The sequence below is a fragment of the Bos javanicus genome, chromosome 8 (genome assembly GCF_032452875.1).
Source record: "Bos javanicus breed banteng chromosome 8, ARS-OSU_banteng_1.0, whole genome shotgun sequence".
NCBI classification, from domain to species: Eukaryota; Metazoa; Chordata; class Mammalia; order Artiodactyla; family Bovidae; genus Bos; species Bos javanicus.
In genome coordinates, this window is record NC_083875.1 from 39,818,978 (window position 1) to 39,832,027 (window position 13,050).

A 13,050-nucleotide genomic window follows, 5' to 3' on the forward strand; every position below is an offset into this window, starting at 1 on the left:
TAAATATAAAAAGATTCTCTAATTCAATAACATTCCAGGAGCATGGCAAGATGAGAAAAGAGACACAGCTAAAGACTGCTTAGAACGAAAAGAAATTTGGCTGTTTTAGAAAATGATATAAAAAATACAATCAACCCTGAGGCTCTAAAACCGAGATGTTGAAATAGCAGTCCATTTCTTGTCATGGCATCAAAACTTAAGAGGAATTTGAATCAAAGCATAGTGCCGATATGTTATATCAGAAGAATAGAGCAAAGATGTTAGCCATGCCAGAATAGGAAGAGTCTATACCCTACTCCACTGCAAGCCTCAAAAATTCAGTTTGAAGATAGGAATGAATAGCAAAATCTCCTGGAAATTGTCTGGTAGGGTAATAGAGATATAAACCTGTGGTTAACTCCCAAAGGACAAAACAGAAGTTTTTAGCGTCTGAGGACAATAAAAGCCCTAGCCCTAGGCAGTAAAAAAAGTATTTAGTGACACAGGAAGGCACGCGATCTTACAAGGAGTTACAAGGACACTTTTCAAAAGTGGCTGTTTTCCATGCTGTTATAGTTCCTTGAAAAGTCAAATGTACCCCTAACCAAAATTTGGTTCACATTGAGACATGAAAATGGTATGAAAAAGTTTCTTACATAATTGAGGCCTCTAGGGAGTACAGGACAGTCAGTCTCTCGTGCAGGTCTGAAACGGCTTGAAAAAGCAAAGAAGGGAGATGAGTTGTTTTTTCAGTCATCTTTACAGGATAGAGCTGGAGTGGGGGGTTCATATGCAAGATGAGGTTTGCGTGGTTTGGATCATCCCCTGTGCCAAAGGAGGGCAGCCAGGCCTCCTTATCAGCTTGGCCAAATGCGGGACACCAGAGGAAGAGGGAGAGATGCAGCTTAAACCTGTCAACAGTCAGACATTTAAAAAAAAAATGGTGTCAGACTTCTCATCACACATACAAGCACACCCCGTACCATTATCACCATTTAAACGATGCATCAATTAAAACTGAAAACACATATAAAGAACGCATGCATACTGAGTCACTTCAGTCATGTCCGACTCTTTACAACCCTATGGGCTGTAGCCTGCTAGGCTCCTCTGTCCCTGAGATTCTTCAGGCAAGAATACTGGAGTGGGTTGCTGTGCTTTCTTCCAGGGAATCTTTCCGACCCAGGGATCAAACCCTCATCGCTTAAATTTCCTGCATTGTTAAGTGGGTTCTTTACCACCAGCGTCACCTGGGAAGCGAGAAACTATGTAATAATGCTATCCCACAAAGACATTCATAGCTAACAACTTAGCAGATGATTCTGCATCCATAATTCTCAAACCTGGGTTCATATTGGAATCACTTTAGAAGCATAAAAATATTATCGATACTTTTATCTCACCTCTAGAAAGTCTGACTGAATTGGTCTGAATTAAGTATTGGTAACTGAACTGGACATGGAACAATAGACTGGTTCCAAATAGGAAAAGGAGTTCGTCAAGGCTGTATTGTCACCCTGCTTATTTAACTTATATGCAGAGTACATCATGAGAAACGCTGGGCTGGAAGAAGCACAAGCTGGAATCAAGATTGCCGGGAAAAATATCAATAACCTCAGATATGCAGATGACACCACCCTTATGGCAGAAAGTGAAGAGGAACTCAAAAGCCTCTTGATGAAAGTGAAAGAGGAGAGTGAAAAAGTTGGCTTAAAGCTCAACATTCAGAAAATGAAGATCATGGCATCTGGTCCCATCACTTCATGGGAAACAGATGGGGAAACAGTGGAAACAGGGTCAGACTTTATCTTTTTGGGCTCCAAAATCACTGCAGATGGTGATTGCAGCCATGAAATGAAAAGACGCTTACTCCTTGGAAGGAAAGTTATGACCAACCTAGATAGCATATTAAAAAGTAGAGACATTACTTTGCCAACAAAGCTCTGTCAAGTCAAGGCTGTGGATTTTCCAGTGGTCATGTATGGATGTGAAAGTTGGACTGTGAAGAAAGCTGAGTGCCGAAGAATTGATGCTTTTGAACTGTGGTGTTGGAGAAGACTCTTGAGACTCCCTTGGACTGCAAGGAGATCCAACCAGTCCATTCTGAAGGACATCAGTCCTGGGTGTTCTTTGGAAGGAATGATGCTAAAGCTGAAACTCCAGTTCTTTGGCTACCTCATGCGAAGAGTTGATTCATTGGAAAAGACTCTGATGCTGGGAGGGATTGGGCACAGGAGGAGAAGGGGACGACAGAGGATGAGATGGCTGGATGGCATCACTGACTTGACGGACATGAGTTTGAGTGAACTCTGGAATATGGTGATGGACAGGGAGGCCTGGCATGCTGCGATTCATGGGGTTGCAAAGAGTCGGACATGACTGAGCGACTGAACTGAACTGAACTGAATTGAATTTTTATAATCTAAAAAATAGTACTAGGCATAAAGCAAAAAAATTGATGATTTGCACTATGTAAAATTAAGAATGTTTGTTCATCCAAAGGACCCACTAAGAGAGGGAATAGAAAACCCACAGAATGGAAGAAGATATATTTAATTCATATGTCTGATATATCTAGAATGTGTTAAGAATTCCTACAATATCAGTAAGATAGACAACCTAACAGAAAAGTAGACAAAAACACTGGAAAAGACACTTCATAGAAGTTTACTGCCAGGTGGCCAACAGACATATGAAAAGGAGGTCAACTCTATCAGTCAACAAAGCAATGTGAATTAAAACCATAAAGTAATACCTCTACGAATCCATTTAAGAATGTTTAAAAGAAACAGAAAATATCAAATGTTGCTGAGAATGTGGAGCAACTGGAATTCCCATACATTGATGTTTAGGAATGCAAATTGGTACACTTTCCAGTAATTTCTACACTCTGCCCCAGAAATTCTACTCTTAGGTATATATCAATGATTCAGCAATTGTACGATTGGGTATATGCTGAACAGATATGTGTTTAAAGATTCAATGAAAGACCCATACTAGAATATCTATAGTAGTGCTAGTCAGATTAGCCCCCATTGCCTGGAGAAACAAAAATACATGGGCTAACAAACCTCAGGCTGCTTCTGAAATTGTTCAGCCCAGCAGGTATCACTATAGTGTACTGCTCCAACAGCATTAAACTTTGAAACCACAATTAACATGACTCAGTCACTCATTTGGATGTAACATAGTGCAGAGTTTAAGAGCACAGGCTCTGAAGGCAAACTTTTTACATTCTAGCAGCATGACTTTGGCTAAATTACCTAAACTTGCTGTTCCTCAATCTCTTCATCTGTAAAGAGAAGATAACAGTACTTTCTTCACAGGATTTTTAGGAAGATTAAATGAATTAACACACATAAAGCACTCACAACATTGCCCTGCTGCTGTTACTGCTGCTAAGTCGCTTCAGTCGTGTCTGATTCTGTGCGACCCCATAGATGGCAGCCCACCAGGCTCCCCCGTCCCTGGGATTCTCCAGGCAAGAACAATGGAGTGGGTTGCCATTTCCTTTTCCAATGCATGAAAGTGAAAAGTGAAAGTGAAGTCACTCAGTTGTGTCCGACTCTTAGCGACCCCATGCACTGCAGCCTACCAGGCTCCTCTGTCAGTGGGATTTTCCAGGCAAGAGTACTGGAGTGGGGTGCCATTGCCTTCTCCGCAACACTGCCCAGTGTGTAGTAAATACTAAAAAACAAAACAACAGCAAAACATCTCCCAAACCAAAAAACTTAATACCAGTTATTGACTCTCTTCCATGTGTTTTCCAGTGCTGTGATAATGTACTAGAACACATGGAACTATCAATACAAAAATACCATATTTGGATTACAGTCACTGAGGTACCTAAATACATGAATTAACAGTAGTTTGATAAAATATAACTCAAGTGGTAGAGGGTATAAAGGTTGAGTTCAAAGCACTTTAATAATTTTCTGGTGATTCAGTGGTTTGTGTTCTTATTTCTAACAAATTCTTACTTGTGTCTTTTGGTTTGTTTTGTTTTTGGAAGAACAGGAGCTATGCCCATAACTAATGATAGTATGTTTCAATCTTCATGTTCTTAAGGCAGCTTGGATATCTGGGTCATAGCTGTATTCTCCACAATGTCTAGAGGATACAGTAGGTGCACAGCCAGTGTTCAATGAAGAGGAAACATTGTTAACGGTGTATTCATTTCTGTGTAGTTAGAAACAAGCTGGGTCATTGTTTTGTTATGTTTTCAGTTTGACTGAAAAATAGACAAATATTTAACCTGAGGTGTAAAAAGAGGAATTGCTTTCCACTATAAAGCTGTTTGTTCTGAAACTAGCAAAGAATGAAGCATCCTTCTTTAAAAACAAACAAAACATGGTTTATTAAAATAAACATTTACTAAATTTCCCCTAAATAAGTTTTAAGTTATCCTATGTAACTAACTTCTGCTTTATAGTAGCTCATCATTTGTCAACATGAAGCGCCTAGATGAACCAAAAAGGAATGCCAGAATTTTAAATGTGCAAACTAAAAAAGAAAAGGAATTCTAGTTAATTTTGACATTATGAAAAATTCAAAAATGATAGTCTAATGATAGTCCTTTAACTTGACCTAATTTAAATTCAGTTGTTTTGACTTTTAAGATAGAAAAATTAAACACTTCAGTTTTCAATTTTTTATTTTTAAAAATAAATAATTTTAACAGTAAATTCTTTCAATTAAAAAAAATAGTTTAAGTCATCCATAACAGTAACAGTTTGACTGATTATTAGCTCTTGAACCTGAAAATAATAAACCATTTCTTGGCATCAATAATATCAACACACAAACTGTAGACTTTCTAAGCACCAGGCGTAGTACTAAGTACTCTAGGTATGCTGCCTCATTTAGTCCTTACCCCATTTTAGTCAAAGGGAAATAGGTTCAGTGAAGTTAAAAAACATTGCCATGGTCATAGAGTTAAAAAGACTGGAACTCGGGTCTAGATGACTCCAGGTGTTTAAAAGCATTCTCTCACTCTTCCCAAATACATTTTCATCTCTCAATACAGCTTTTTTTTTTTTTTTCATTCAGTCACTTGGAGTGAAGCAACTTCAATAGAGCTTGTGGTAAGTATAAACATGTGTTTGTTGCTTTTGTCTTTTGCAGGTTTTTGCATTTTTTTCTCCTAGATACCCAAATAATTTTAAAGTTTTTAAGTCTCCAAACACCTTCATGTCCTAGGAAGGAACCATTCTATGCTTGCTAAATCATCTGTGTCCAGAAAGGAAGACAGACGGTTGACAGATGAAGGCTGCTCTCAGTCACTTGCTGAGACTTGTATTAGTTTTTCTATTACTCGGTCCTGACACAGCATTTTCTTTAGTTCTCACAACAAAAAAGTTCTTCTAATCAGTTTCAGTTATGTAAATTTTGTTGTCTATCGAGTAACTTCTCCATGATCTCTCTCTTGATTTTTCACCACTGCAGAGCACTTAGGCAAAAACAGCTTTTTGTGCCTTGTCAAAGGTTGGATGCTTGATGTCCGGGCAGACAGCCAAAGTTTCTCAGGCAGAAGCCAAGATGCTGAAAGGGGAAGCCTAGGCCTGGGAATTTTGATAGTCACCAATAGCCCCCAAAATGCTGATCAAAGCTACACTTTGCAGTTTGCAAAAACTTCACTAGTGCTAACCTCAGTTTTCCAACTGGATAAACGTAAGTTGGGACCATTCTTGCAAGCTTTCCCAAAGTATAGATATTTTATTTATTTATTTATTTATTTTTGCGCTTCTTGAGCCAGGAAGGGGTCCCTGTTAAGTCTGGGGTGCTGGGAGAAGCATTTTATTTATTTTTTTGTTTGTTTTTGTTTTTTTTTCATTTTATTTTATTTTTAAACTTTATATAATTGTATTAGTTTTGCCAAATATCAAAATGAATCCGCCACAGGTATACATGTGTTCCCCATCCTAGACCCTCCTCCCTCCTCCCTCCCCCCTCCCCATACCATCCCTCTGGGTCGTCCCAGTGCACTAGCCCCAAGCATCCAGTATCGTGCATCGAACCTGGACTGGCATCTCGTTTCTTACATGATATTTTACGTGTTTCAATGTCATTCTCCCAAATCTCCCCACCCTCTCCCTCTCCCACAGAGTCCATAAGACTGTTCTATACATCAGTGTCTCTTTTGCTGTCTCGTACACCGGGTTATTGTTACCATCTTTCTAAATTCCATATATATGCGTTAGTATACTGTACTGATGTTTTTCCTTCTGGCTTACTTCACTCTGTATAATAGGCTCCAGTTTCATCCACCTCATTAGAACTGATTCAAATGTATTCTTTTTAATGGCTGAGTAATACTCCATTGTGTATATGTACCACTGCTTTCTTATCCATTCATCTGCTGATGGACATCTAGGTTGCTTCCATGTCCTGGCTATTATAAACAGTGCTGCGATGAACATTGGGGTACACGTGTCTCTTTCCCTTCTGGTTTCCTCAGTGTGTATGCCCAGCAGTGGGATTGCTGGGTCATAAGGCAGTTCTATTTCCAGTTTCTTAAGGAATCTCCACACTGTTCTCCATAGTGGCTGTACTAGTTTGCATTCCCACCAACAGTGTAAGAGGGTTCCCTTTTCTCCACACCCTCTCCAGCATTTATTATTTGTAGACTTTTGGATCGCAGCCATTCTGACTGGTGTGAAATGGTACCTCATAGTGGTTTTGATTTGCATTTCTCTGATAATGAGTGATGTTGAGCATCTTTTCATGTGTTTGTTAGCCATCTGTATGTCTTCTTTGGAGAAATGTCTATTTAGTTATTTGGCCCATTTTTTGATTGGGTCATTTATTTTTCTGGAGTTGAGCTGTAGGAGTTGCTTGTATATTTTTGAGATTAGTTGTTTGTCAGTTGCTTCATTTGCTATTATTTTCTCCCATTCTGAAGGCTGTCTTTTCACCTTGCTAATAGTGAGGTGATATTAGTACAGATATTTTAGTTAGTTCATACCTATGGAAGCATATTACATGTCTGCTGCTTCTGCTGCTGCTGCTGCTGCTAAGTCACTTCGGTCGTGTCTGACTCTGTGCGACCCCATAGACGGCAGCCCACCAGGCTCCTCCGTCCCTGGGATTCTCCAGGCAAGAACACTGGAGTGGGTTGCCATTTCCTTTTCCAATGCATGAAAGTGAAAGTGAAGTCACTCAGTGGTGTCTGACTCTTTGAGACCCCATGGACTGCAGCCTACTAGGCTCCTCCATCCATGGGAATTTCCAGGCAAGAGTACTGGAGTGGGTTGCCATTGCCTTCTCCATTACATGTCTATGGCTCTATAAACAATGGGTTTATTTGGCCTACTCATTATTTATAAAGTGTCCTTTATTACCATAAGGATCCAGGCCCACAGCTACTTAATGAGAGCCCATAAATAAACTGATCAGTCTTCCACATACTAGAGGCTGTGCTGGCAGTGAGGCTAGGGAAAAACAGGGAAAATTACATGAAAGAAAGTAATTCAGTACAATTGGATGTGAGAGTTGGACTATAAAGAAAGCTGAATGCCGAAGAATTGATGCTTTTGAAATGTGGTGTTGGAGAAGACTCTTGAGAGTCCCTGGACTGCAAGGAGATCCAACCAGTCCATCCTAAAGGAGATCAGTCCTGGGTGTTCACTGGAAAGACTGATGTTGAAGCTGAAACTCCAATACTTTGGCCACCTGATGCGAAGAGCTGACTCATTTGAAAAGACCCTGATGCTGGGAAAGATTGAGGTCAGGAGGAGAAGGGGACGACAGAGGATGAGATGGTTGGATGGCATCACCAACTCGATGGACATGGGTTTGGGTGGACTCCGGGAGTTGGTGATGGACAGGGAGACCTGGCATGCTGCAGTTCATGGGGTCATAAAGAGTCGGACACGACTGAGCAACTGAACTGAACTGAACTGATGGATTGAAATCCTGTGGTTGTTGAATTCAGTTGTTCAAACTGCCTTACCTCTGATGCTTATATTTGGCCTTATACACTAATGAGAGTTATCATTTCTTAAAAGTACATGAAAGTCCCTGAAAGGCAAATAATCGAGCTCAGACTTTTAAAATTATAATTATTTGGAATAAGTAATCATTTAATTCAAAAGGTTATGCCATAAAATTCTCTCCACTATAAACCCAATATGCCCCTTCAAAAGCAACCAATTTTGGATGCATCCTTTCAGATATGCATTTTTGCATATACAAGGAAATATGTATCTATATTTTTTCCTTCCAAAAATGCAAAAATTTTATCTGAAAAGATGCATAGTGTACATAATATACAAATTAAGTATACACAGTATACATAGGGTACCAAGTACTTATTGTGAAAAGTGCTCATAGTATACATGCTGTATACATAATTAATATAATGTACTGCTGCTGCTGCTGCTAAATCACTTCAATCGTGTCCGACTCTGCGATTCCAGAGATGGCAGCCCACCAGGCTCCCCCGTCCCTGGGATTCTCCAGGCAAGAACACTGGAGTGGGTTGCCATTTCCTTCTCCAATGCATAAAAGTGAAAAGTGAAAGTGAAGTCGCTCAGTCGTGTCCGACTCTTAGGGACCCCATGGACTGCAGCCCACCAGGCTCCTCCGTCCATGGGATTTTCCAGGCAAGAGTACTGGAGTGGGTTGCCAATGTACAAAGTGCAGCATATCGTACTCTTTTATACCTTTTTTACTTAATAAATGTATCTTGGAGATCTGTTTCATGCCAGTGCAGAAAGAACTTCCTTATTTGTTGATGTGGCTGTCTAATATAGTATTCTGTTGTTTGGATGTGCCACCACACTTATTTAACAAGTTCCCTATTGGTGGGCAGTTGGGTTGTTTCCAGTGTTTTGCTATTAGAAAGAAAGCTGCAATAAATAGCCTTATGCATATGTCATTTTGCACATATGAGCATATAACTGTAGGGTAAATTTCCGCAAGCAGAATTTCTGGGTCATTTATAATTTGATAGATATTGCCAAATTATGTTTTTCAGGGGTTGTATCATGTAAGGGATTGCAGATTTTCTTTGTTAGATTTCTCCTGTATGAAAAGAAACTGCTTTCCACACTGCTACTCTCTGTTAAGTTTGTGCCCCCCACCATTGATACATGTTAAAATTCTAACCCTGAAAGATGATGATATTAGGATGATGGGGCCATTGGGAGGTGCTTAGGTTATGAGGGTAGAGCTCTCATGAATGGGATCTAGTGTTTTTACAAAAGAGATCTCACAGAGATCCCTTGGCCCTTCCATCATGTGAAAACACAGAGAGAAAAGTGCCATCTATGAACTAGGAAGAGGGTCTTGGCCAGAATACAACCAGGCTGGTACCTTAATCTTGGATTTCCCAGTCTCCAAATGATGAGAAATAAACTCTGCTAATAAGCCGCCAAATCTGTGGTATTTTGTTATAGCAGCTCAAGTGGACTAAGACACACATCATCAGAATTAGGCATCTGGGAGGTTCAAGAGGGAGTGGGGATATGTATATTTATGGCCGATTCACATTGTTGTATGGCAGAAACCAACACAACATGGCAAAGTAATTATCCTCCAGTTAAAACAAATAAAGAAGTCGATATCTTCTCCATTCTCCAGGGTCCGAGTTGAATCCGGCTTACTTGGTGAAGGTTTCCTAGCCCTTACTATTTGTTCCCTCCTTTACTTCACAGCATTTGCTGTCCTCTCTTCTGTCTTGAGACATTTTTTAAAGTCTCATCTTCTCTCTTGTTTAATTATTCCTAAATTTATATACTGTCTCCTCAGACTGTAAGCTTCATGAGAGCATGAGTCACGTTAAATATCTTTGATTCCCCCACAATACCATGTAAATGTTTGGCATGTAGAAGAAGTCTGAAGAGTTTGTCACCCACTGAGATACTTATAGTAGAACTGTGGGAAATGGGAGTGGAATTTATGTATCAAAGTGGTACCTTCTAGGTCTCAGCTTTGGCATGGGCTTGGGAAGGAAAACTGACCCTCAGATGCCCAAGAGGGAGGCAGGAAATACACAGAGAAAAATAAGATTATTATGTTGAGATATAACACAATCCTGCCAGAAGAACTTATTCTGGTAAACCATTTATTTCTTATGTTGAGAATTTTCCTGTCCCAAAATGTAGGCATTGGAACGCTGTCCTCATTCAGTTCTGTCACCACTGTAGTCATCCTCAGGGCTCTCAAAGTGTGAATGTGAGAGTGTGTGATTCTTTGACAGATCTCCAGCCAAGAGACACTGCAAGTGTAGAAAATGGATGCATCTTCACCTCCTTCTACCTCCCCTTCAACCAGGATGATGATGATGCTCAGGCCCCATCCTTGCAGTGGGAGTCTCTACTTACCATTTTTGACCTCCTTTCCCTCTCTGGGTCATCCCTTGGTTTCCCACCTGGACTGAAAACCTCTGATGAGGAACTGAATCCTGGGTTGTGGGTGAGATTTCACTCCACACCCTAGGCTGCTGCCGATCTCCCCAGCCTGTCTCCCTTCTTGGTGAGATAGTATAAGCCACTCTCATTTCTATAAAAAGAGATATCCTAGAGAGGGCACATCGACTGGAAAGTGGAGATCAGTGATCTGTTTACTGATCATATTTACTTGAGTGCAAATATATATTCAGAATTTTCTGTCCATCCAACTTCATTGTTATACTATAGAATCAGCACTCACATCACAAATTGGTGGAAAACAGTCAAAATACAATAGTTTCACAACAGTAAGAAACTGAGAAGTGTATATATTAGCCAGTGTTCCACAACTTACTCTCCATTAAAAATTAATGTTACAGTTTTATATATATATATATATATATATATAAAACATTTGAATGACCATTGTATTTTTCTCTCAAGGGAAAATAAGTAAACAATCAGCAAGAATTATAATACAAACTCTTTAAAAAAAAAAAAACACCTTCCCATAATATCACTGCAATTATGAAGTTATTTATTTTTGCCTTAAAAAATTATTTTTGTCTGTGCTGGATCTTCATTGCTGCATGTGGGTTTTCTCTAGTTGTAGCAACCTGGGGCTACTTTTTGTTGAGGTGCTCAGGCTTCTCACTGCAGTGACCTCTCTTGTTGAGAAGCACAGGCTCTAGATGCATGGGCTTCAGGAATTGCAGCATGCAGTCTCAGCAGTTGTGGCACACGGGCTTAGCTGCTCCACAGCACATGGAATCTCCCTGGAGCAGGGATCAAACTCATGTCCCCTGCATTGGCAGGCAGATTCTTATCCACTGGAGCACCAAGGAATTCCAATTTTGCCTTATGAACGCTCAAGTTTTTCTTAACTTTACTGATTTGGTAACTTTCCAGGTGAATGTGGTGAACTTTTGTGGCACACCTCATCACCAGGCCATGACATTAAATGAGATAATGTGTGTAATCCTAGTGCCTGACACAGAGTACATGATCAATAAATAGTAATTATCATAATTATTTTATTTTCTTGGGCTCCAAAAACACTGTGGATGGTGACTGCAACCATGAAATTAAGACACCTGCTCCTTGCAAGAAAAGCTATGACAAATGTTCAGTTCAGTTCAGTTCAGTCGCTCAGTCGTGTCTGACTCTTTGCGACCCCATGAATCGCAGCACACCAGGCCTCCCTGTCCATCACCAACTCCCAGAGTTCACTCAGACTCATGTCCATCGAGTTAGTGATGCCATCCAGCCATCTCATCCTCTGTCGTCCTCTTCTCCTCCTGCTCCCAATCCCTCCCAGCATCAGAGTCTTTTCCAATGAGTCAACTCTTCGCATGAGGTGGTGACAAATGTAGACAGTGTATTAAAAAGCAGAGCTATCACTTTGCTGAGAAAGGTCCATATAGTCAAAGCTACGGTTTTTCCAGTAGTCATGTACAGACGTGAGAGTTGGACCATAAAGAAGGCACCAAAGAATTGATGCTTTTGAACTGCAGTGTTGGAGAAGACTCTTGAGAGTCCCTTGGACTGCAAGGAGATCCAACCAGTGAATCCTAAAGGAAATCAGTCCTGAATATTCATTGGAAGGACTGATGCTAAAGCTGAAACTCCACTACTTTGGCCACCTGATGCGAACAGTCAACTCATTTGCCATTTCATGGCATCTGGTCCCATCACTTCATGGCAAATAGATGGGGAAACAGTAGAAACAGTGTCAGACTTTATCTTTTTGGGCTCCAAAATCACTGAAGATGGTGATTGCAGTCATGAAATGAAAAGACACTTACTCCTTGGAAGGAAAGTTATGACCAGCCTAAAAGCGACCGATGCTGGGAAAGATGGAGGGTAGGAGGAGAAGGGGGAAACAAAGGATGAGATGGTTGGATGGCATCATCGACTCAATGGACATGAGTCTCAAAAAACTCTGGGAGACAGTGAAGGATAGGGAGGTCCAGCATGCTGCAGTCCATGGGGATGCAAAGAATCCGACACAACTGAGCAACTGAATGATAACTGCTTCAATTTGGTTAAAATTTAACTTCTTAAAAATATTTATTTATTTATCTGGTTGCACCAAGTCTTAGTTGCAGCATATAGGATCTCCCATCTTTGTTGCAGCATGCAGGATCTTTGGTGGCAGCATGCAAACCCTTAATTGTGGCATATGGGATCTAGCTTCCTGATCAGGGATTAAACCCAGACCCCCTACATTGAAAGTACAGACTCTCAGCCAGTAGATCACCAGGAAAGGCCCTAATCTCTTTTAAAATACAGATAATTCTGAAAATATTTAAATTATAATAGGAAAAATTTGGCTTATAATATTAATTTCCTTGAAACTCAGGGGGCCTGGAAGAGGGAAAAATTATAAAAATGAAATGTATTTATCTTCACAAATTTGGTTTTGTATATATATAGTGAAAAAGTTAATTCTGAATTCTAAGTTTTAAAATAGTAGTAACCTATAGATGACACCACCCTTATGACAGAAAGTGAAGAGGAACTAAAGAGCCTCTTGATGAAAGTGAAAGAGGAGAGTGAAAAAGTTGGCTTAAAGCTCAACATTCAGAAAACGAAGATCATGGCATCTGGTCCCATCACTTCATGGGAAATAGATGGGGAAACAGTGGAAACAGTGTCAGACTTTATCTTTTTGGGCTCC